The sequence below is a fragment of the Symphalangus syndactylus genome, chromosome 14 (assembly GCF_028878055.3).
Source record: "Symphalangus syndactylus isolate Jambi chromosome 14, NHGRI_mSymSyn1-v2.1_pri, whole genome shotgun sequence".
Taxonomy (NCBI): Eukaryota; Metazoa; Chordata; class Mammalia; order Primates; family Hylobatidae; genus Symphalangus; species Symphalangus syndactylus.
In genome coordinates, this window is record NC_072436.2 from 45145717 (window position 1) to 45170445 (window position 24729).

The following is a 24729-nucleotide window of genomic DNA, read 5'->3' on the forward strand; positions in this document are numbered from 1 at the left end:
GACATCAAGCCTTAATGCCCAGTCAGCAGGAAAAAGAAGAGAGAAAGATCTTTACTAATAAAGTTACCAAGACTGTGACAAGCTGTTCCCCATGGATTTAAATTCCCACAGATGACCAGCTCCAAATCCCAGAGAAATTTTACAAAATGAGTATAAATAGGAAGGTTTAATTAAACAAGAGTGCTCTTTCTAAAATGAGAAAAAACTTATTTTTATGTGAAGAATAATCATTTCAAAAGAGAATCTATAGGTAAGAATCATGTGTTCTCAAAAGCTGAGGTAAGCGGAATTACCTACTGTTGCCTAAAATGAAACTCAGCTGACATCATCATCCTTATCCTTTTAGGTATAATGAGAATATTTTTAGAAACCATATTTCTATAAATTACTGAACAAAATTTGAGTGGCCTCAGAACCTGGTAAGTTACCACCTTTCAGTGATAATCCTGCAGAGACCCAGAAGGAAAAGCGATCCTAGAGGAAGGCTACTGTTCTTTCTGTGGCTTACCTGGAAGGAAACTCTCCAGGAGGATTTGAGGAATATCAAGGCCATTCCTTTTTGTTGCCTGTTTCTCTGAACCTTTCTCATTCTGAGGGAACAAGCGGCTGGAGGTGCAGTGGGAGAGATACATAAGACAACTTCCCATTCTGAATGGGTACCATGGGTGCCACTATCCTCTCATTTTACCAAAAGGTTGTGAAATAAGGGTCAATTTTGGGATTCATAAGTCCTTTCCTCAGTACATTCTAGATTTTCATGAGCTCTTCCTGTTAATTCAGAGAACTCAGACTTCCCAAGCAGGGGGCAGGAGGGTGGTAGGGTCCTCTCTTCTGAAGAAAATCTTTCAGCCGGGGATATTGAGGCGCTCTTCTGGGGCCCTGTGCAGAGTGACTACCTGGAATGACCAGACACAGTTGGAGAGGTCTCTTCTCTGTCACCCCCTCATCCCTAACCCACCTCTCCTCTACTAGGTCCCTAACTTCATACACAGTATAAACTCAGTGTTGAAACATGATGGGGCACCATCTGCTACTGAGTGGGGAAAGGAAAGTGAGTCCAGACAGGGTAGAAGTGACACAAGGTGAGTCAGTGAAGGCTTTATTCTGAAAAATAAAGTCACTCCAGGTGCTTCAAACAAGGAATTGAATTCTGCAGGTCAGGAACAAGATAGTGGAATTGCTGAAAGACTAAACAAACAAACAGGGCTAGTAAGGTCAACCAGAGGTTCATCCCGCCCACAGCTGCAGGGACAAAGGGATGAGGTGGTCACCCACCCGAAGCTGGAACTGCAGCAGGCCAGTCTGGTGGGAGCTGAGCCCACAGAGGGAGAGTATGCCTAGGGGATCCTGGGTCCACCAGGGGACTTGGCCAGAAATACCGCAAGGCCGAGTGAGAGCTTCCCCCATCTCCTTGCCTCCAATTTTTGGCACATGCCTCCCAATGGCAAAACCTACCTGAAAGACAAAGGCAAAGAGACATGGAGAATACTGTTCCCTGAGATACAAAGCAGACTGGAGAGAGCCCAGCGCGGACTGAGAACCAGCACTCTGGCATCTGATGCAGAATTCGGGCTCAATGAGTTTACAGTCAGTGTAGTGAAGACAAAGATGTGTGTCCCTGTCACAGTTCAGCTTCAATAGTCCCTGTTGCTTACAGAAACTATAGTAAATGAGTTACCTTTTGTATGCTAACTCTGACCAATTAGCTGTGGTTGCCTGGAGCTGTGTGTTTCAAAGGATTTTGAGGCTAAAATCAGACTCAGCAGGAAATGGTGCTGTGACCACTTAATGTTTGTCCTGAATGTAGGAGGGCTGTGGCGGCATATGTACAGTGTGCTGTTCCTGTAAGTTGTACTTTCAGTCAATACTAGACACGTGTAGCCCACCATACATACCATGTGATAGCTCACCTCCTTGCCTGTTTCGTATTGTCCCCTCTAGGGCAGTACCTGCCTTTCCTCCCTGTTATGTATAGAAAATGCTTATCCAGTTTTTAAGACTCAGGCCAGTATGTTCTCCACTATCTATTCTCCTTCCCTAAGTGGGATGAAGCACCATTAATCCATCTTCACATTCTAATGTGTGCCTGTCTCTCTCATTGTATTTCCCACACTCAGTGTACTTCCCACATTCTATCATGTGCCTGTCTTTATCTACTTTCCACGTTACATTGCAGTTATCTCCTGATGTGACTGTCTCCTTCTCACCAGAAAATGAGTTCTCTGGAGACAGAGACCTTACCTCATCTAGCTCAAAATCCCTGGCATTTGGCCTTGTGAATGTCCAAAACGTAGTAGGTAATCAATACATATTCGTTGAAATAACAAGTCAATGAAGTGGGGATGATATTTAGATAGCTATGGTTGCACTGCAGGAGACAGGCACTTCAGGCAAAAGGTAGGCTGGGAAAGATGGTCAGAGGTGGAGTCCAGCCTCACAGGGAGGTAAGGTTTGGCTTGAGACAGGATTCCATATCTAGGGGGGACTAAGATGCTAACCAAGAGTTAGGTAGATTTTATCTTTATTACCAGGAAACCATGGCTATAGCTTAATAGTACGTTGGAAGAGGGGCATATTGGGTTAAGGGAATACTCACTGGCATGTGAAAGGGTCTTGACCCAAGAGGATGTGAGTAAGGCAGCACAGTAAAAGTTTGTGACTGCACCAGGTCTCAGTGCACAGGTGTGGTGACAGGTACCAAGGCACCTGCTGCTCAGACTATTTAGCCCAAAAGTTTGTCTTCAGACTACTCACCCGCATTTCTTCCAGATGACAGAGCCCACCTGTGGCCCTGCTCTTCTAAGGGTTACTGTTGTTTCTGCATAACTTGTTCCTTTTTTTCATCGTCAAGTCCAATACTGATCTATTTATTTGTCATTTGCTTTGTTCTCTGGAAAACTGTAGTCCCCTTCTGTTTGAGTTATTAGGTCCATCTCCTTGGCTTTCAGATAAATGATTGTCCCATAATCATGTAAACCTTGAATGTGAGCCATCAACTGGACCCCTGCAACAGAAGACCCCCGACTAGCACTGTCAGTGTTGTGGGCATAAAACATGCCACCTGGTCCCCCTCATAATCAGCCCATTCTGACTTCCCAACCTGGACTCTTTTCTTCTCCTCTGCCTTCCCTTCACCTCCCTTTCTCTCCATTTCCCTTTCATTTAGCTTTTCAAAACCAAAGTTCTAAAAGAAATGACTTCTCAACACCATGACTACATATAATTCCCAAGAAGGACCTCCAAAACCTCCCCCCAGGCTCAGGAGCAGCCACCAACTCCCCACATTTACCTGCTCCTCAACATTTCCCTTCTTTCCCCCATCACGCAGCTTCACACGGGCCAGGGCTTTGGGGGACACTAGCAGACAAACCTGTAACAGGAGTCCACGTCCTTCCCCTTAGATCACCTACCTACTTTAAATTCTATATATGCATTTCCCCCATATTGACTGTTTGTCACAGGGATTCCCTGGCATTCTTATCTTGGCATATGAAGAAATGGTTCCATTGATTTAATTGAGGGCCCTGCAATCAGATTATTGTAAAATGCTTCAGAAGCAATAGGGAATTTTTCACTTTATTTTTATTTACGTGATCAACACAAGTTTCTAAAGATTTTCCTAGGTTTACTTTTGATTGCTATTTTAAACTCTCAATCTTCACAATTTCTGGTTTCTCATGACTGTGAAAGAGTGAGTTGATGTGATTAGTGTACCTTCTTGAGTATATGCCTGAGATATCTAATGCACAATGTCCCCTCACACCTGCCATGACAGGTGGTGGTGGTCTTCCTTTTGTCTCCCCTGTGTAGACATGTTAACCCACTATCTTCAGGCTTTTAGTCATGCAGAGAATAAGCCTGGTGTCAACTTAAGGCCATTTGCCTTATAAGTTATTTTCCTTAGATCTTGATTTTTAAAGGTTTACTTTTTTCTTCTGGGAATTCAGTATTTCCAAAGAAATTCATCCTATCTGGCACTTGATAGCCTTTTTCATTAGCAGATCCAAATCTTTCTTTTGGTTAGATATTCTAGCCAGGACCTTCAAGGGAATTTACCTTTTGGCTTATGATTTTCATGGCTCTAGGCTTTGATATTTTTCTTCAACTTAATCACTTAGGCAATTAATTTGGTTCTCAAGAATGAGTGCTCTTTCATTTTATCAAATTATTATTATTATTATTTTTGAGAATGAGTTTTGGTCTGCCGCCCAGGCTGGAGTACAGCGGCATGATCTCTGCTCACTGCAACCTCTGCCTCCTGGGTTCAAGCAGTTCTCCTGCCAAAGCCTCCAGAGTCGCTGGGATTACAGGAGTGTGCCACCACTCCTGGCTAAGTTTTGTACTTTTAGTAGACATGGAGCTTTTCCATGTTGGCCAGGCTGGTCTCGAATTCTTGGCCTCAGGTGATCAGCCTGCTTTGGCCTCCCAAAGTGCTGGGATTATAGGTGTGACCCACCACACCTGGCCCAAATTAACTTTTTAATTTTTTTTTTGAGACGGAGTTTCACTCTTGTTGCCCAGGCTGGAACGCGATGGTGCGATCTCGGCTCACCGCAACCTCCATCTCCTGGGTTCAAGTGATTCTCCTGCCTCAGCCTCCAGAGTAGCCTCAGGTGACCCGCCCACCTCAGCAGTCCTCAACCTTTTTGGCACCAGGAAACAATACTGTGGAAGACAATGTTTCCATGGACCTGGGGAGGGGGTGGTTTTGGAATGAAGCTGTTCAACCTCAGATCCTCAGGCATTAGTTAGATTCTCATAAGGAGTGAGCAACCTAGATCCCTCGCATGTGCAGTTCACAACAGGATTTGCACTCCTATGAGAATCTAATGCCACCCGTAATCTGACAGGAGGTGGAGCTCAGGTGGTAATGCTCACTCGCCAGCCAGTCACCTCCTGATGTGTGGCCAGGTTCCTAATAGGCCACAGACTGGTACTGGGTTGGGGACCCCTGCTTTAAAAGATCATGTGTCTTAGCTCTGAAAAGCCTGTTTTTATCTAACTGAATTCCCTTAATTGCCCCTATTACTTTTAGTTGTTATTGTTAAAGTCGTTGCTGACTTTGTCTACTCCTTAATTTCAACAGCAGCCCCTATTCTAGGTATTTTGCTTTGTCTTCTCCCTTCTGGTAGCCAGGTCTGCATAGGTGAGGTTTGGCTTTGTTTCCGGTTTGCCTGCTTTCAGCTCTGTGAATCCTCTGTGTCAGAGAGTGCTCATTGCCTTCCAGTGTCCTTCTCTGCTTCTTTCTTACCAACAGAACATTTTGTTGCACCAAATCTCCCAGCCTGCCTTCAGGTAGGAAGAGCACAGTCTTAGCCAATGGGATATAAGTGGAAGTTGCCACAGGATGATCAGTGTCAGCTGACACACGCTGGTTGGCCTTCTCTTCTTCTGACCAGGTTCAGGAACTTGATGCTAGAGCTAGAGAAGTCATCTTGAAAACTACAAGGTAATAAGCATGCTGTCTGCTAATTGCAGTTGTGCAGAAGAACAGAAAGAGCCCAAGTCTCTGACAGCATCATGGACCTGCTATGCTAACCTTGAAATGCCTGGCTCTGGACCACCTGTTACAGTGAAAAAAAGAAAACCCCTAGTTTGTTTAAGCCAATCTATTAATAGCTACATTTTCTATTATTTCTAGCTAGATGCAATCCCAAGCCAGTACAGTCTCTGCTGTTGCTACCTCTTGGAAAACCAGCCAGTGTTAGAGAGGCACGGTGATTTCCACCCCTCTGAACTGGCAATAAGCCAGCCCACAGTAGCATGTTGCCCCATGTCATGGGCTGAGCAGAGGATATGGGGGCCCAGTTCTCCTGAAATGTTAAGTACCAGCCCCTACCAGCCTGAGAGATAAACTGTGAATTAGTCAGCTGGAACAGCAGTAACAAAATACCACAGGTCAGGGTCTTAAAGAACAGACACATATTTCATCGCAGCCCTGGAGGCGGGAAGTCTGAGCTCAGGGTGATGGCTTGCCCAGATTCTGCTGAGGGCCTCCTCCTGGCTCCTGGATCTCCTCACTGAGTTTTCAAATTGTGGAGCGAGAACTCTGGCATCTTTTCCTTTTCTTTTAAAGGCACCAGGTTTATGGGAGCAGGGCTCCATCCTTATTACCTCATTTCACCTCAGTCACCTCCTTAAAGGTCCTGTGTTCAACAAACTCCCTGGGGGTTTAGGGAGGACAAAATATGAATTTGGGAAGATACAACTCTATCCACAACAGACAGCACCTCAGCCCTCCAATACTCCTCCCTATGAATGTGCTGGGGCCAGCAATTCCTGGCAGATACTGCCGGGGCCACACACTCATGGTGGTAGGAGATGGCCAACTCCACTGCCCCCCATTATTTCCAGCTCCTTGTGGAGAGCCACTCTTCTTGGACTGAAGCTCCTCAATCAACATTCCAGGTCTCTGGGCCCCTCAGAGATAGAGCTGATCCCACCTTCCCACCTTGTCCAGGGGTCCATAGCTGAAGCCCTGGCCCCCAAGGCTCTTTCATTGTGCACCAGTGCCAATCCCAGGCAAGGACTCCAAACACTTTTGCACATTGCTTCTTGGTATCAGAGTCGCCAAGCAGTGTCTGGAGTGATGCTTTCACTTACATAGGGAAGAGACCAGCTTCAGTAGTGTGTGCTGGTTCCCTATAGCTAGTGAGTCTCTCTAGGCAGCCCATGCAGAGATGTGACTACAGACACCCTGTTCATCCCTCAGCAGAAGGACCCCATCCCCTCCTTGTGGAGGACAGATACAGCAGTGAGGTTGGCCAGGTGCCGTGTGAGGCACATACTTAAGCACAGCAAAGGGGAATGTATTAAGCTTGCAATGGGGAAAGATATCCCCACAAAGGCAATTAGTCTGGCACAGGCTGTGTAGGCTCATTATCTCTGGGAAAGGCACTGTTCCAGGCACAAGGGTCATTCTTATGTGGCCAAAAAGAAGTCGAGAGACAGCTTGCACGGGACGGCCTTTCCCAGTTGTGCTATGTCAGGGGATTTAGAGAGGGACTAGATATGGGGAATGAACATTCAGGCCACCATCACATCTAGGACAGGGCAGTCCCCAACCGTTTAGCCATTTCTGCTGTCTAGGATCACTCCTGACACAATTGCTAACTAGATCTTATTTAGAAAACTTCTCTGTATTGAAAAATCCTGAACTACTTAAGATTTTCCGGCCTCACATGGATGGAGCAGGCCCTTTCTTATTAAATGGACTGGTTGTTTCAGAGAGGGAATGAAATGAAGCTACTCATGGCCTTTTCACTGTTCTTCCAAGCAGAAATTATCCACTCACACTATCTCTAACATCCAAGTCAAACGCACTCCGGGAAAATGAAATAGCAACAGGCAAAACGTGACATCCCAAACCATCTACCAAATTCCTGGGAAATGGAGGTGGAAAAAGGATTTGTTTGTAGGGTCTATGGTTTAAAAAATTCATGCAATTTCCTCCTTTCCTTCTTCTGTTTTCCGAAGCCTTTTCATCCCTTCGTCATTCAGTAATGAAAGGCTGAATAACAGCAGTTTTATATTGAGCGCTTATAAATTGGAAATGGATTTTAAGTAATGCAGCAAAATCCTGTACCACAAAAATCGATAAACTCCATGGACTGCGTTATGAGGGATTTGACCTATTTAAGGAAAGTACTAAAGGATTAATAAAGTATAGTAGCAAGTCCTGGAGTGCTGCGTGTTTCTCTGGCTTGCCTTCCCTCCACCTGCCTGTACTTGTAGGGGTGGAAGGGACTCAGGCCATCAGACCTGCACGTGCTGAATGGAGCTGCTTGTTGGTACTCACTAGTCCCTGCTCCAAGGCCAGCCTTTCCACCCTATTTGTTCATACTGTGCTGTCCCACCTAAGCAGCCCTCTCTCCAAAGACCCTCTTGTCCATGCCACCTCACGCTTCTAGAAGCAGCTCACCATCATCAAGCTTCACTGTGCATACATCTTTCTCATTGAATGTGGCTGAGCATATTCTTGTCCTGTGTGTCCTCCTTTGCCACCACGGACTCCTTGAGGGCACAGACCACACCACAGCTGCAGCGCACGGCACTGGGAACATCCCTGAACTAATTATTTTAATTCAGCACAATTAGCTGAAACAAGCACACGGCCCTCTTCTCACTTCCAAGTTTTGGCCCATTATGCTTTATAATCTACTAGACTTTTCCTTGTTCTTTTCTCTGGCTGTGCAACTACCACCTGCCTGGTCCCACCTCTTCCATGAAGCCTTCTATGATTATCCTTTATTGATTTATTTTCACCTCTAAAATTCCATAGCACCCTTTACAGGGCTTGGCTCTCAGTGCAAAATTCCTTACTTTGCCTACTTGTGTGTTTGCTTTTTCTCTCCAATTATAGTATAAGGTCCTTGAACAGAAGTCTGTATTACTGAGTGATTGAATATGTGTTTCATGAGTAAGAGGTCTGTCTCTGCCCAAGTAGTAATTCCTGCATCACTTGGGCCATTGCCCAAGCCCTGGCACACAGCCACTCTCCTTGGCCACCCCACCCTAGTCCCCAGTCATTCGGCTACTGGGCACCAAGACTTAGCTGTGAATCCCTCCAGCCTGTTCTAACCCTGGCTGGTAATGTCTGTGTTCCCTAGTTTGAGATGAGAGTAGGGTTGAGTGCGGGGAATTTGTCTCAGCATTCTGAGTTCTAGTACTAGGTGCCAAACTTCCCTGGGCCAGATTGACAAAGGCTGTGAATGACAGTGAAACCAGTGACCCAAGCAGCAAGCTAGGCCATATTCATCATTAAGACAAACCACCATTATTTTGTAGTTGAGGGAACTGAGATCCTTCCCAAGTAATTAACCTCTTTGAAAGGGCTTTTAATCTGGAGTCTATGACCCCTCAAGGGCAGTGAACGGAATTCAGGGATCTATGAACTCGGCTGGTGTCTTTGTTTCCTACTGCTGTTTTTTACAAACGACCACAAATTTTGCGGCTTAAAATCACACAAATGTTTGCCCTTCGAGTCCTGGCACTCAGAAGTCTGACATCAAGGTGTGGGCAGCATTGCATCCTTCTGGGGGATCCACGGGGGAAGCCACTTCTTTGCTTGTTTCCAGCTTCTGCAGACCACTGGCATTCCTTGACTTGTGGCTGCAACACTCCAACCTCTGCTTCCATCATTGCATCTCTTTCTCTAACTCTAATGCTCTTCTTTACCTCTTATAAGGACTCTTATGATTACATTAGGTCCAGAATTACCCCCCATCTCAAGATCTTTAACTTAACTACATTGGTCAACTTCCCTTTGCCATGTAAGGTAATGAAATAGAATCATAAGTTTCCATGATTAGGAATGGACATCTTTGAGGGGCTATTATGTTGCCTACAACAGTGGAGAAATTACATCTTTATTTTCACTAATGGTAATTGAAATTCGATGCTTCCTATTATTATGGATGTGGGCAATCATTGTAGTACTAGCAATCCTATTGTTGCAGACATCTTACAATATCAATTATGTTCATTTCTGCTTCAAAATTATTGTGGTTATCAGACTTGCCACTGAATCCTGGTATTTGTTGTGTCAATAAAAATGCACATACTATGTCACAGTTAAAAAAAAATACTTTGTCAGTGGATTTCCAGTTTCCTTTGTATCTTAGGTGAGGTTTTCCAGACAAAAGATCCTGAGTTGAGGGCTCATGTGCAAGTGTTTTATGAAGGCAGAGCTTCCAAGAGAAATGGGAGAAGGGGTGGGGAAGGAGAGAGGAGGAAAGAGGACAGCAAGATTCAGACTTCCCGTGAGGTCTCAGCTTCAGCCTGGTTCTACTGGGAGCTCTGGAGTGAAAATTAGAACTCAGAGTATGTTTCAACTAGAGGTAACAGAACTGGGGTTTCGAACTCTGGGCACAGTCAGTTATTAGCTTAGGGAGCTCAGAACCCATAAACTCACCGTCACTGCTAGCTTTCTGTCTATGGGCAAAGAGCTCCCCCTGGCCAAGAGCAGTCCTCGGAAGAAACTCACAGGTCTGGGTCAGGATACAGCACACGCAAAATATGGGAAATGAGCACACAGAAATGGTACACGGACTCCAAGTGGATTTGTGAGGAGCACCAACAGTACCTGCTATACTTTGTGATTCTATGTATTTCATTTTATGCATTTTAAAATATTTTGATGAGGGGTTCATCATCCTCACAGGACTACCACAGAAGTTAAGTACAGAAAAAGCTCATGGTACAAAATGTTAAGATCTTCTGTTCTAGGGTCTACTATCATAAGTGGCTTGTTAAATGGCTGGGAGTTTCCATTCCGCAAATGTAGATGCAGAGGATAGATTTCAGCAAGGTAATTCTAACCATCAGCATCCCTCTCCACATAAGTTATCACGTGTGTTTATTTCAGCACAGTCACACCAGGTCTGTATTTGCCACATCTGTTTAAGGACTGATATGAACTCAATTTGTGAATACTAAAGTATTTCTTGTAAAAGATATATATCCATATAATATTATTATCCATATATAATATATATGTTACATATATCAGTAACTATGACTGATTTTTTTTTATTTAAAAAGTGCCTTTAAGAGATACAATTTCACAAGGTTAATTTAAAATCTAATGTGCCACTGAGGTTACAATGGAAAAAAAGCAAAGGCTGCCTGGCTTATAGCATTAGGTGTACACGCCAGCTTACTTACAGCACGCTCAATTAGAACAGCCATGTAACCGCAGAGAAAGGTTCAGGAGAGAACAAGGGAAACCCAGGCCAAGAAACTAGTAGAGAAAAGATGGCTTCTATTTAAAGACATTCATGGAATTATTTTATCTACGTATATGAAGAATTATTATCTTAAAGCATATTTATCCTTAAAAATATTTCTTTTAGATTAAAATATTCTTAATTTTTTATTTAAATTCCAAATTAAAGCAGGTAAGAACCAAAATTGTTTATTTAAGTTCATTAAAAAAGTAATGACAGCCTTTTTCAGTTTGAATGAAATAATAAATTTTATAAGGGGGAATGAATGTGAATAATCAGCATTACTACAGTATTCTGACTTGGGAATTTTATAAAGAATAAAAAATATGTACAGGTACTCACCAGTCCCACAGGCCCAAGAGCAGGAAACATCATTGTTTCCCTAGATTGGCTTTGTGTTTCATGGTGCTCATGTTCCTTTCAATGAAGAGTTAATTTAGAAGCCAAGTGTGCTGTTTGTGAAAGAAAGCCTTCTTCCCAATAATATAATGGATGGAAGAAAGAAATGAAGTACACATACGGACACACATGCACAACACATGCACACACTCACACACAGGCCCACTCCTGCATACACACAGATGCACATACACTCTGACACATACACATTCATACAGACCCACATACACATTGACACACATTCATTCACACAGACACGCTACACACACACTCATACAGACACACACATTCACATGACACACTGACACATTCACACGGACACACCACATGCACACACACATAGACACACACTCGCATACATGCAGACACACATATACACTGATACACACACTTTCACACAGACACAGACATTCACAGAAGATGTTGAGATAAAATTATTTATGTAAAATATCAGTAAATGACAAACCCTATTTATAACCAGGGTCCAAAAAAGTATGTTACAAATATAAGCCCGCGAGGAGAATACAACACGCAACATTTTTCTTGTCTTTTGCTCTGGCTTTGAAACTTGCTAAAATTAGCAGCAGCACATTAGCTGACAGCAGAAGAATGTTATATGCAAAGGACTATATATCAAAGAGCTAGAATCTGTGTGGCTGAATCATGCCAAGACTTCTAGATTTTGGAGGTTGTTTTTGAAAACTACCAACTATACATTAAATCTCATCCCCTCACTGATCTCAAAAAACTTGATTATAATGATTCCTTCTCTCCCTTTCTACAGGTTTTTTACCATCAATGCTTACTCTGAAGAACTGTGAAAGCCTGAGATTTGACTCTGCTTGCAAGCAAACAAGTAGCTTGCCATGATTTTATGGATGATGGGAGAAAACACAAGACTCCTGGGTCGGAGGAAAAGGATTTTATTACTCACAGCAAACAGCCCAAGCACCAGCCTATTGACATTGGTTTACTGAGCCCCAATGCCCATAAAATAACGTGAAAAGGGCCAAGTAATACCTGGAGTCATTTCAAGGTGCGTTATAGGAGCCTTGTGCTTAGCGAAACCAGTTCTTTCGTAGTGAGCCCTAAAGCCTGCCTGAGCTTTTCCCCAGAGGGAGACATTATCTTATTGACTGAGAGTAAACAAATCTACCCCTTGATGGGAGGAAAACACTCTCTATCTTCCAAGCCTATTCCCCATACAAACATTCCTGAAAATATAGTTTTGAACAAAGGCAGTCAATGCCTCTGCCTGTAAGATGCATAGGAGTGCGAGAGACCCAGGAAAAACTGTCCCCAAACACTTAAGTCTTTCTCATTAGTAAAAAAGAAACTCCTCCCATCCTTTATCCTCTTCAGTCACTGCCCTATCACCATCCTCCACAGCTAAATGTCTCAGAGCTGCCATTTGTTCATCACTCAGTCACTTCTCATGCAGCTGCATTTTGCCTTTCCTCCTCCTGAGTCCAAGGGACCCTGGGTCTTTCTCATCCAACCTGTTCTCTCAGCAACTTCCACACTGAGGATGACTCCCTTCTTGAGCCTCTCTCTTCCCCGGCTCCCCTGAACTCACATGGCTGCATCTTTCTTGTGGACCCCCTTGTTGTCCTTCTTCGTCTGTTTGCTGATTCCTCCTCCATTCCCTGTTAAACTTTGGATTTCCTCCAATGCTAGAACTTCTCTTACAACTCTACACTCCATCTTTTCATGATGTTACCCATCACTATATTGTCACCATTGTGTAGGTGGTGTTTCTTCCTATATGTATATTGCTAACCTAAATCTCTCCTTTTAGTTGAATACATTCAATTGCCTTCTTGGCCTCATGGTTGAACAAATTTAATGGATCAAAAATGCAACCCAAGAATTTTCTTCCCCAAATCTACTCTGCTTCCAGCAGTTTTCACCTTTGTAAGCATAATCATCCCCGTAGCTGTGCAAATTAGAAAAAAGGTTTCCCTTCCATAAGACACTTTACTTTCATCTACTGGAAAAATTTTCATAATACAGTTGACCCTTGAGAACACAGGTTTGAACTCTGTTGGTCCACTTACGCACAAATTTTCTTCAATTTTTTTTCGATAAGTTACACCAAATGTGCCTGGGTCTCCTGCCTCCCCTTCCATCTCCTCCATCTCTTCTGCCTCTGCCACCCCTGAGCCAGCAAGACCAACCCCTCCCATCTCTCCTCCTCCTCAGCCTTCAATGTGAAGACAATGAGGATGAAGACCTTTATGATGATCCACTTCCACTTAATGAATAATAAATGTATTTTCTCTTCCTTATGATTTTCTTTATAGCATGTTCTTTTCTCTTGCTTACTTTATTGTAAGAATACACCATATAATACATGTAACATACAAAATATGTATTAATCGACTGTTTATGTTACTGGTAAGGCTTCCAGTCAATAGTAGGCTATTAGTAATTAAATTTTAGGGGAATCAAAAGTTCTACAAGAATTTTCAACTAGGCAGGAAGTTGACACACCTAAACCTTGCATTGTTCAAGGATTAATTATGTATTCATTTTGTTAGGACAAGACATTATCTTCACCAGCTGGAAAACTGTTGTTATACAAATAGAAATTAATGCTGTCAGAGGTATAAATGTTGTCCTTTAGAAGCAACACCCTTATTCACTGCACAGCCTCTGCAGCAAACCTGGTCACCTTAACCCACTGAAATACAGAAGATTTCTCTGTTAGGAAACACTGTGACATTTATCCAGGCATTGATTCTGAATGTTCACTCAACAGAATGGAATAATTAACCCCACTATCAGATACTTCTATGTTTTAAAAAAAGGAAAAAAGTAAGAAAAATGGGGCATTGTTAAAATCCTGCCTTGAAAGTTCCTGGAAATGAACAGAAACAGTAGTGTAGTATTCTTTTCACTGTGAATTTCACAGCCAAGAAGACAAAAGGTCTCTAAGCTGCAGGTTTTTGTTTCTCTCCTTTCCCTACCTATCTCTTTAAAATGTAAATTTTGACACTGCAAACGCAAAGCTGACTCTTAAAAGTAAAATAAAAAAGGGCCTGTAATTTTCCAGCTTCAAAAAGCAATAAACAAATTCCTACAATGATGCAGCTGCACAAATGCTGATTAAAAGGCAACCTCAGAGGAAACAGCAATTTTCAAAACAATTATTAACGCTTAGAGACCCATAGATCATTTGATAAATGTGAAAGCCTTTTTCTGCTTTTCTGCAGACTCTAGCTCTATGTACTTGAGTCTTTAAGAAATGTTAAAATATAAATCTCAGTAGAATTTTCCAGCATCTGCATCTGTGTCTCAACTACTGTAAGAGTTAGCTTTACTTATATGGACTATACCAAATAATTCCGTTTTTGAAATTTTCTATTGATTCCATTTCGTCATTGCTTCAGAAATTATATTCATATCCCACTCCTTTATGTTTTAATGCATCATTGATTTTTGTCTATATTCATATTAAATATGTAATAGTATTTTATTAACAAAAATGTCATTAAACAATATCAGTATTTTATATTCTAAAACACAACTATCAAATAGAAAACAGTATATATTGTAGCACATCTGTAAAAATTACCAACTTACAATTGGATAGGCTACACTGCAACATTCAAACTTGCTTGTTGCAGATATAGGACATTACTTAAAACAGTTCAAAAGTATTCACTACCACTATGTGTCCATTCTGACAATGTCCTAGCCTGCCTAACTCAAAATGGAGGGAAAAACAACTCAGGAAAAAATGGGAGTTTCCCAAATTAAAATCTTGACAATGTACCTGCAAAGAATGTATATACAGAATAAAAGAGAGGAAATAAGCTAAGAATGATGCTGCAAGAAGAATCTTGTGATAAATTCAGATTTTTAAAAGAAAGGAGTAAAATCTGTACACAAAGTAAAACTATCAAAAGCTTCTAATGAGGACTAACAATACCCAACTTTAAGACTGACTATGAAGCTATCATAGTCCAGACAGTGAGGTATTGACCAAAGAATAGACACATAGATCAATGGAATGGGAAAAAGGCCCAGAAATAGACCTATACAAATATTGTCCACTGATCTTTGGCAAAAGAGCAAAGGAAATACAATGGAGAAAAGAGCATCTTTTCAACAAATGCTGCTGGAACAATCAGACATTCGCATGCAAAAAAAAAAAAAAAAAAATCTAACACCCTCCTTACAGCTTTCATGAGAACTAACTCTAAATGGGTCATAGACCTAAATGTAAAATGCAAAATTATAAAACTCCTATGAGAGAATCAGGTGACCTTGAGTTTGACAGTGACTTTTGAGTTACAATACAATCCATGAAACACTTTCACACACACACACACACACACACACAAGCACAATCCATGAAAAAAAGGATAAGCTGTATTTCATTAAAATGAAAAACTTATTCTCTAAAAAAGGCATTAAGAGAACGAAAAAACAAGCCACAGTCTGGGAGAAAATATTTGCAAAACATATATCTGATAAAGTACTTGCACCCAAAATATAGAAAGAGCTCTTAAAACTCAACAATAAGAAAAAAAAAAACAATTCTAAAATGGGCAGAAGATCTAAACAGACATCTCACCAAAGAAGATACACAGATGGCAAACAGCATATGAAAAGATGCTCAAACTCATATGTTATTAGGGCATTGAAAATTAAGATAACACAGTGCAGTAAAATTAGAAATCAAGATCACGAAAATTACTAAAAAACCATACCATTTCATGGAAATTCAGTAACCTGCTCCTGAATGACTTTTGGGTAAACAATGAAATTAAGGCACACATCAAGAAATTCTTTGCAACTGAGAACAAAAATACAACATATCAAAATATCTGGGACAAAGCTGAAGCAGTGTTAAGAGGGAAATTTGCAGCACTAAACACCCCACATCAACAAATTAGAAAGATCTCAATTTACCAAGTCCACATCACAACTAAAAGAACTAGAGAACCAAGTGCAAACCAACCCCAAAGCTAGCAGAGAACAAAAACAACCGAAATCAGAGCTGAACTGAGGGAGACTGAGACATGAAAAATCATTCAAAAGATCAGCAACTCCAGGAGTTAGTTTTTTGAAAAATATTAATAAAATAGATAGACAGCTAGCTAGACTAATAAAGAAGAAAAGAGGGAAGATTCAAATAAACACAATCAGAAATTACAAAGGTGATATTACCACTGACCCCACAGAAATAAAAATAGCCATCAGAGAATATTATGAAGACCTCTATGCACCCAAACCAGAAATCTGGAAGAAATGGGCAAATTCCTGGATAAAGGCACCCTCCGAAGACTGAACCAGAAAGAAACTAAATCTTTGAACAGACCAATAACAAGCTCCAAAGTTGAATCAGTCATAAATAGTCTATCGATGAAAAACAGCCCAGGACCAGATTCACAGCCGAATTCTACTAGACATACAAAGAAGAGATGATAGCATTTCTGTAGAAACTGTTCCAAAAATTGAGTAGGAGGAACTCCCTCCTAACTCATTCTGTGAGGCTAGCAACATCCTGAAACCAAAAGCTGGCAGAGACACACACACAAAATACAAAACTTCAGGCCAATATCCTTGATGAACATCAGTGCAAAAATCCTCAACAAAATACTGGCAATCCAAATCCAGCAGCACATCCAAAAGCTTATCCACCATGATCAAGTTGGTTTTATCCCTGGGATGCAAGGTTGGCTCAACATACACAAATCAATAAATGTGATACATCACATAAACAGAACTAAAGACAAAAAACACATGATTATATCTTAATAGATACAGAAAAGGCTTTCAACAAAATCAACACCCTTCATGTTAAGAAGTCTCAGTAAACTAGGTATTGAAGGAAAATGCCTCAAAATAAGGGCCATCTATGACAAACCCACAAACATCATACTGAGTGGACCAAAGCTGCAAGAATTCTCCTTGAAAACCAGCACAAGACAAGGATACCCTCTCTCACCACTCCTATTCAACATAGTATTGAAAGTCCTGGCCATAACAACAGGAAAGAGAAAGAAATAAAGGGCTTCCAAATAGGAAGCGTGGATGTCAAACTATCTCTGTTAGCAGATGACATGATCCTACATCTAGGAAACTTTGAAATTAAGGCACAAATTAAGAAATTATTTGAAACTAATGAGAACAAAAATACAACATATCAAAATCTCTGGGACAAAGCTGAAGCAGTGTTAAGAGGGAAATTTGCAGCAATAAACACCCACATCAAAAAATTAGAAAGATCTCAATTTACCAACCCCACATCACAACTAAAAGAACTAGAGAACCAGGAGCAAACCAACCCCAAAGCTAGCAGAGAACAAAAAGCTCTTGGCCCAAAAGCTCCTTCAGCTGATAAAAAGCTTCAGCAAAGTCTCATACAAAATCAACATGCAAAAATCACTAGCATTCCCACACACCAACCACAGCCAAGCCCAGAGTCAAATTAGGAGTGTAGTCCCATTCACAATTATCACAAAAAGAATAAAGTACCTAGAAATACATCTAACCAGGAAGGTGAAAGATCTCTACAATGAGAACTACAATAGACTGCTCAAAGAAATTGAAGGTGACAAAAACAAGTGGCAAAACATTCCATGTTCATGGATAGAAAGAATCAATATCATTAAAATGGCCATACTTCCAAAAGCAATTATAGATTCAATTAAACTAACAATGACATTCTTCATAGGACTAGAAAAAATAACCAAAAAAAGAGCCTGAATAGCCAAGGCAATCCTAAGCAAAAAGAACAAAGCTGGAGGCATCACACTATCTGACTTCAAATTATACTACAGGGCCACAGTAATCAAACAGCATGGTACTGGTACAAAAACAGACACATAGACCAATGGAATAGAGCAGAGAGCTCAGAAATAAAGCTGCACACCAACAGTCATCTGATATTCAACAAAGCTGACAAAAAAAGCAATGGGGAAGGGACTCCTTATTCAAAAAATGATACTGTGATAACTAGCTAGCCATATACAGAAGATTGAAACTGGCCCCCTTTCTTACACCTTCTCTTAGACAAAAATCAACTCAAGATGGATTAAAGACTTAAATATAAAACCCAAAACTATAAAAACCTAGACAACACCATTCAGGACATAGAGTGTTTCCAGAAGACATTAGCATTTGAATCAGGAGACTGAATAAAGGAGATTGGCCCTCACCAACATGAGCAGGCATCATCCCATCTGTTGAGGGCCCGAAAAAAAACCCAAAAGGGTGAAAGAAGGGCAACTTCTCTCTTCTTTGGCTGCAACTTCCATTTTCTTCTGCCCTCAGACATCAGGGCTTACGATTCTCAGGCCTTTGAACTCCAGGACTTACACCAATGGTCCCTGGTTCACAACCCTTCAGACTCTGGCTAAACTGTGTCACTGGCTTTCCTGGGTCTCCAGCTAGCAAGCAGGTGGCAGAAAGCGGGACTTTTCAGCCTCCATAATTGGCATGAGCTAACTGCCATGATAAACCTCCTCTTATATATATCTATGTATCTCCTTTCAGTTTCTGGTGAACTTTGACTAATATAACTGTGGCTTGAATTAATAATATATTAATATTGATTCATCAGTTGTAACAAATGTATCACACTAATGCAAGATGTTAATAACAGGGGAAATTCCATACGGGAAGGGAAGGGGAGAGATGGAAACTCTATTTTCCATTCAATTTTTCTGTAACCCTTTAGCTGCTCTAAAAAATAAAGTCTATGCCTAGACCACTGTCATGGAGCTGTTCCCCTATGTTTTCCTCTAGCTGTTTCCATAGTTTCAGGTCTTACATGTAAGTCTTTAATCTGTTTCGAGTTAGTCTTTGTACATGGTGAGAGATAAGGGTTTAATTTCATTCTTCAGCACGTGGATATATAGTTTGCCCAGCATGATTAATGGAAGACAGTAACCTCTCCCTATTTTGTGCAATTGGCAGTTTTGCCAAAAATTAGTTGGCTGTAAACATGCAGATTTATTTCTGGGCTCTCTATTCTCTTGCATTCATCTGTTTCTGTTTTTATGCCAGTACCATGCTGTTTTAGTTAGCATAGCTTTGTAGTATGTTTTGAAGTCAGGTAGTGCAGGTAGTGTAATGATTCTTTGCTTTTTATTTTGTGGTTTTTTTTGTTTGTTTGGTGTTTTGGGGGGTGGGGAGGGAGGCTTAAACAACAAACATTTATTTCTCACAGTTCTGGAGGCTGGGAAATCCAAGATCAAGGTGCTGGCCAATTTAGTGCCTGATGAGAGCCTGCTTCCTGGCTTGCAGATGGCAGTCTTCTCACTGTGTCCTCACAGAGCAGAGAAAAGAAGCAGTCTCTCTCATGTCTTAAGGGCTTTAATCCTATTCAGGAAGACTCCACCCTTATGACCTAATTATCTCCCAAAGCCCCACCTCCAAATACCATCACACTGGGGATTAGGCCTGGACATATGAAGTTAGGCTAAGGGTGACACAAGCATTCAGTCCCTAGCAGGGAGCCTGTGAAGCAAAAGGAGCCAGGTTCCTCAGGAGTGTGGCAGATTAACTCTTACTGCAACTTCAGCTAGTGTCTCACTTTTGAAACATTGTTTTTATCTCATAGGGTGGCGACTACAACAGGGACAATCTGGGCTGCAGTGGTCATAACCTTATTCCAGGCGGATTCTCTGTAACCACGTTTTTTCTCTTTCTTTCTTTAAACCAGCCCTTGCCTGATTATTGGAGAAAAATTCTTTCCTTCCTATTTGTTTCATTTCATTTCATCTATTGATGATTTTTAAACATGAGAGTAGTACGAATAAAACATTTTAAAGCCCAAACAAAACCCTGTGTTTTGAATTAAAATTAGCTAAAACTGACAATGACAGCAACCTCACCAAAAAGCCCTGAAAGACACTTAGACTTCTCCTTAAGGAAGTCTGCATCTGACTCCTCATGCTACTTTCATTAACTCCCCTCTTCCCTAAGCTGAGCCACTTAAATCAACCTGTGGACTTAACCCCTTTTCAGTTCACTATCTCTGCTTTTTTGCTCTAGATTGCTTTGGCTATTTGGGTCTTTTGCAGTTCCATACAAATTTTAGGACATTTTTTTCTATTTCTGTGAATGTCATTGGTATGTTTGAGAAAGAGTGCATTGAGTCTGTAAATCGTTTTGGGCAGTATAGACAAGTATTTATATATATTGAGACATCGTGTTCAACACCATAAATATGTACAATTTGTATGTTTCAATCATAAAGAAAAAATAAAATAAAATCAGTGAATTTTTGTAAAACAATATATTCTAGTGTGCTTATTAGGGCTTGGGGAGGTGAGTGAGAGAGGGCAAGACTGGAAAACTGTAATTGAAGGGAAAGAGAACGGCATTTACATTTGTTAAGCCGCTACCATGGGTCAGGCCCTATGCCAGGCACTTTCCGTGAATTTTTCTCACTTGAGTTGTTCCTTACAACACCATCCTTAAGGATAGCCATGTTGTCACTGCTGTGAGGTCAAAGTATCTGCCCAAGGTGAGTGGAAGTGGGGCTAGTCTGATTTTGCAGCCTGTATGCTTTTCACCTTACCAGTTGTTATAGACTGAGTTGTGTCTTGGGCAACACAATCCGTATGTGGAAGCCCTAACCCCTAATGTTACTGTATTTGCAGATAGGGCCCTTAAGGAGGTAATTAAGGTTAAATGAGGCATAAGGGTATGGCCCTAATCTAATAGGACTGATGTCTTCATAAGAAGAGAAAGAGACCTCACGGACGCTTGGGCACAGAGGAAAGGCCATGTGAGGACAGACAAGGCAGCATCTGCAAGGCAACAAGAGAGGCCTCAGGAGAAACTGCAGGCACCTTGATCCTGGACTTCTAGCCTCCAGAACTGTGAGAGAATAAATATCTGTTGTTTAAGGCCCCCAGTCAGTGGCATTCTGCTATGGCAACCCTAGCAGACAGGGACACCTGTAGATCCCATGCCATGCTTTATGGAGCCCGGGGGGCTTTGTGAGAGTCTATTCAGGGATCACTTTAGAAGGCAGAGAAGAGAAGCCTGTGTCCCTCCACTGTCTTCACCTCCTCTCCAGAAACATCAGTCCTGCTCATTTCCTTTTTGTTTCTTTACTCTCTGCTCTAAGATTTCTCTTGGCCAAGCTTGAAGATCAGTGGCCAAAACCACCCTTCCACAAAATGGGAAGAGCCCTGCGATGCTGACGGCGAACCCAGTATTGTGAGAATGATGTAGGACATATAGCAACTTACATGGACACACAAACCTGTGAAGACTGTTCGTCCTTGCTGGTCATGTAGTCTCTATAAAAAGCTCCTCTCTGGGGTGGCCTGCTGTGCTCATGCTGTCTGCTTCTGCTTACTGCATGTGACCAGCCACTCACTCTGTGGGTGTCTTCAAGGGCTGGGTTTTGTTGTGGGAATGTTCTTAGGGCCCCATAATCAATTCAGCATATTTCTACATGGTGAATGTGTCTTTTCATTCTTTTCTGATTCTGATTCCCCCCGGAAAGGTTGCCCTCTGGGTCTCTGAAGCCAGAGCTTAAGGAGAGACACCTCTTTTTCCCTCAGCATGTGCCAGTGGGCCCTAAGCTGGATGTCCCCACCTGCTGCAGGGCCCTGGCCCTTCTTCTCCACTGTGCTGTGTGCCCCAGACAACTGACCCAAAAGGTAACATCAGTGGGTCCTCACCTTCTAGGCTGGTTCTGTCATTGGAGGTGCTGGCAGACATCAGAGGGAGCAAGCAAGTAGACGAAGCCTGATGTGTTTGTTCTCCACACGTGTCTCTCTCCAGAAATCCCCCCTGAAGGCCATAGCTCCTGTCAGACAGTCCTCTTCATAGAGCTATACACTCAAGGCTGGCAGCCTTCATCTTGCTCCTCCAAAGCTGTCGAGAGCTTTGGGGAACCACACTATTGCTCATTAGTTTTTCTTTTTTAAAAAGTTGTGGTAAAATTCATATAACATAAAATTTATCATCACAGTCATTTTTAAGTGCACAGTAGGGCCACATATATTCACATCGCTGTGCAACCAATCTCCAGAACTGTTTTCATCTTGTAAAGCTAATGCTCTGCACCTGGTAAATCGCTCCCCACTCTTCTCTCCCCACCAACCCCCCAGTAACCACCATTCTACATTCTGTCTTTATGAAGTTGTCTGCTCAGGGACCTCATATAAGTGGAATCATACAGAATCTTTCCCTTTGTGACTGGCTTTCACTTAGCACAATATCCTCAAGGCTCATCTATATTGCAGCATGCATCAGAATTTACTTCCTTTTTAAGACTGAATAACATTGCACTGTATGGATAGACCCCATTTTTTTTAACCCATCTGTCAATGACAGGGGTTGCTTCTAACTTTTGGCAATTATGAATGACAACTTGTTAATTTCTAAAATTCCGCCATTATCTCTGACAGTAAATCTGCATTAAACTCTCCTCAGTTACCCAGTGAGTGAGGCATCTGTTTTCTGCTGGGACCCTGATGGATGCAGAAGCCAGGTTACCACATCAGCCTGCTTGGCTGCCCAGCCAAGAAAGAGGACTCAGGAAGAGAGAGCTTAGAGGATACAAGGAAGTTACAATTCAGAAAGACTTCAACAGGCTGAATGACATCTCCAATTCAACAAGATGAAATCTGATACAAATAAAACTCTAGCTTTAGGTTAGAAAATTACACATTGACTGCTCAGCAGCATTTCACTTCAAAAAAGAAAAATAACTGGGAATTGCTCCAGAGCAATGGGTCTCATCAGGGAATGTTTTCCAGGGGATGTTTGGCATATTTTTGGTTGTCACAACTAGGCAAACCTCTTGGAGTCTAGTGGGTAGAGACCGGGCATGATGCTAAACATTCTACAATGCACAGGACAGCCACCACAACAACTACTGGTCAGCTCCAAACGTCTATTGTACCAAGGTTGAGAGGCACCACCCTAACCTCTGGAAAAAAATGCATAACTAAGAAGGAGGAAGCTTTTGACTTAATGTTGAGAATGAACTTTCTACTTCTATAGATGCCCAGCAAGGCGGCAAACTGTGTCATAAAGCCATGCTTGAGCAGGACACAGAAGCAGAGGCCTGCAATTAGGGCTATGGCAGGGAGGCACTGGGCTGGTCAAGGTCTGAGCAGAACAGCTGCTAACTCTCTTCCAAACTTGGGATATCTCCTTGCTTTTTAATTGGTCAGCTGCTTGTGTCAGTAATTGTTCTCAAAGCCTTAAGAATAGACAGATTTTTTTTTTTGGCAACATCTTACTCTAAAAATTTTAAAACCTACAGCAAAGTTGAAAGTATTTTACATTAAGCACTTACATACCTACAACACAGATTCTACTGAAGCTGCCTTTGCAGAAATATGACAGTGAGAGAAGTCGAGCATGGCTGACTCAGTCTTGCTTCAAGCCTCACAGACTGGCTGTCTTCACTCCTGGATGTGGGCCATGCTAATCATGGAGGGAATTTAGTTTATAGTTTAATTAAGCAAGGGTGATAATAGTTCTTCCCTAAAATCAATCCTCTTCTTGTTTAGGGACTGAAATGGTCTTTGTAAGATTAATGAAAGGCACAAAATTAGGATTATGTGAGGGGCCTGAATTCTGCTAAAATGACTCCCTTACTGCTCAGGAGTCATGTGGTCAGAGGTCACAAGACTTGTGACTTTTCCAATTGCTGTTGTAGATAATATCACTATTGTAGAACCTGAGATTGTTGAGATGGTTTTTTAAGATGTTTTTCAGACTTTTGCATTCTGGCAACCAATTGACCTCACCCAGACCCATGGCTCATGACTCAACTGGTCCTGTGGCTCCAGCCCAGAGGTAGACTCAGCACGAGGACCATTTTCCATACCCTTATGATCTGTTTCTCAACCTGTCAGCAGCACCCATTCCCTAGCCCCCTGCCCACCAAATAATCCATAAAAATCCTAGCCTGAGTTATCAGGGAGGCTGATTACAGTAATAACAAACATCTGCCCTTCCACTTGACCAGTCTTGTGTTAATTAAACTATTTATTTACTGCAATAATGCTATCTCAGTGGATTGGGTTTATCTGTGCAATGGGCAAGAAGAACCTGTCCAACAATTACACTACCATTCAGATATTTTTAAGAAAGACTTTTTCTTACCTTTTTTACCTTTTTTCACATTTTCTGCTTTAAAAAGTGAAATGTCAATATCTAGATGGACTTTTAAATAATTTAGTTGCTCATGTTTTTTAAGGGTAATGGAATATGATGATTATTCTTGACATGAAAATTTTACTTAGATAATACATTTGACATAATTGGGCCTATAAAACTCAATTTGTGGATTTTTAAGATGGCATTTTTGAGGACATGGATTGACTCTTCATTCTTTTGTGAAATCATCAGAGGTAGGTATGTCAAATACAGAGGTAGCTTTATTAACACACATCCAAACTACAGCTCCTTATCTAAACAGAAACCCAGGAACCAGCAAATTCCAGTTTGATGCTTACAACTCACCAACCCTGATTGTCAGTGAAGTCAAGTTTTGATAATAACCAAAACTATAGTGAATAGGTAGCATTTTATCTTTGTTATTTAGCATTTTTGTAACATTTTGTCTTTTCAAAGGGAATATAATCACCATTTCTACTAGTCATTC

At 41.6% G+C, this 24729-nt stretch overlaps 1 long non-coding RNA gene across 1 annotated transcript; it reads right to left on the bottom strand.

Annotated features, from left to right (window-relative positions):
- Positions 1 to 794: 794 nt before the first annotated feature.
- Positions 795 to 24257, bottom strand: LOC129462177 (uncharacterized). Its single transcript, XR_008650777.2, has 3 exons — positions 24228 to 24257; positions 2755 to 3004; positions 795 to 896 (listed from the first exon to the last, which is right to left on the bottom strand). It is a non-coding gene; the product is annotated as an uncharacterized lncRNA (long non-coding RNA).
- Positions 24258 to 24729: the final 472 nt, after the last annotated feature.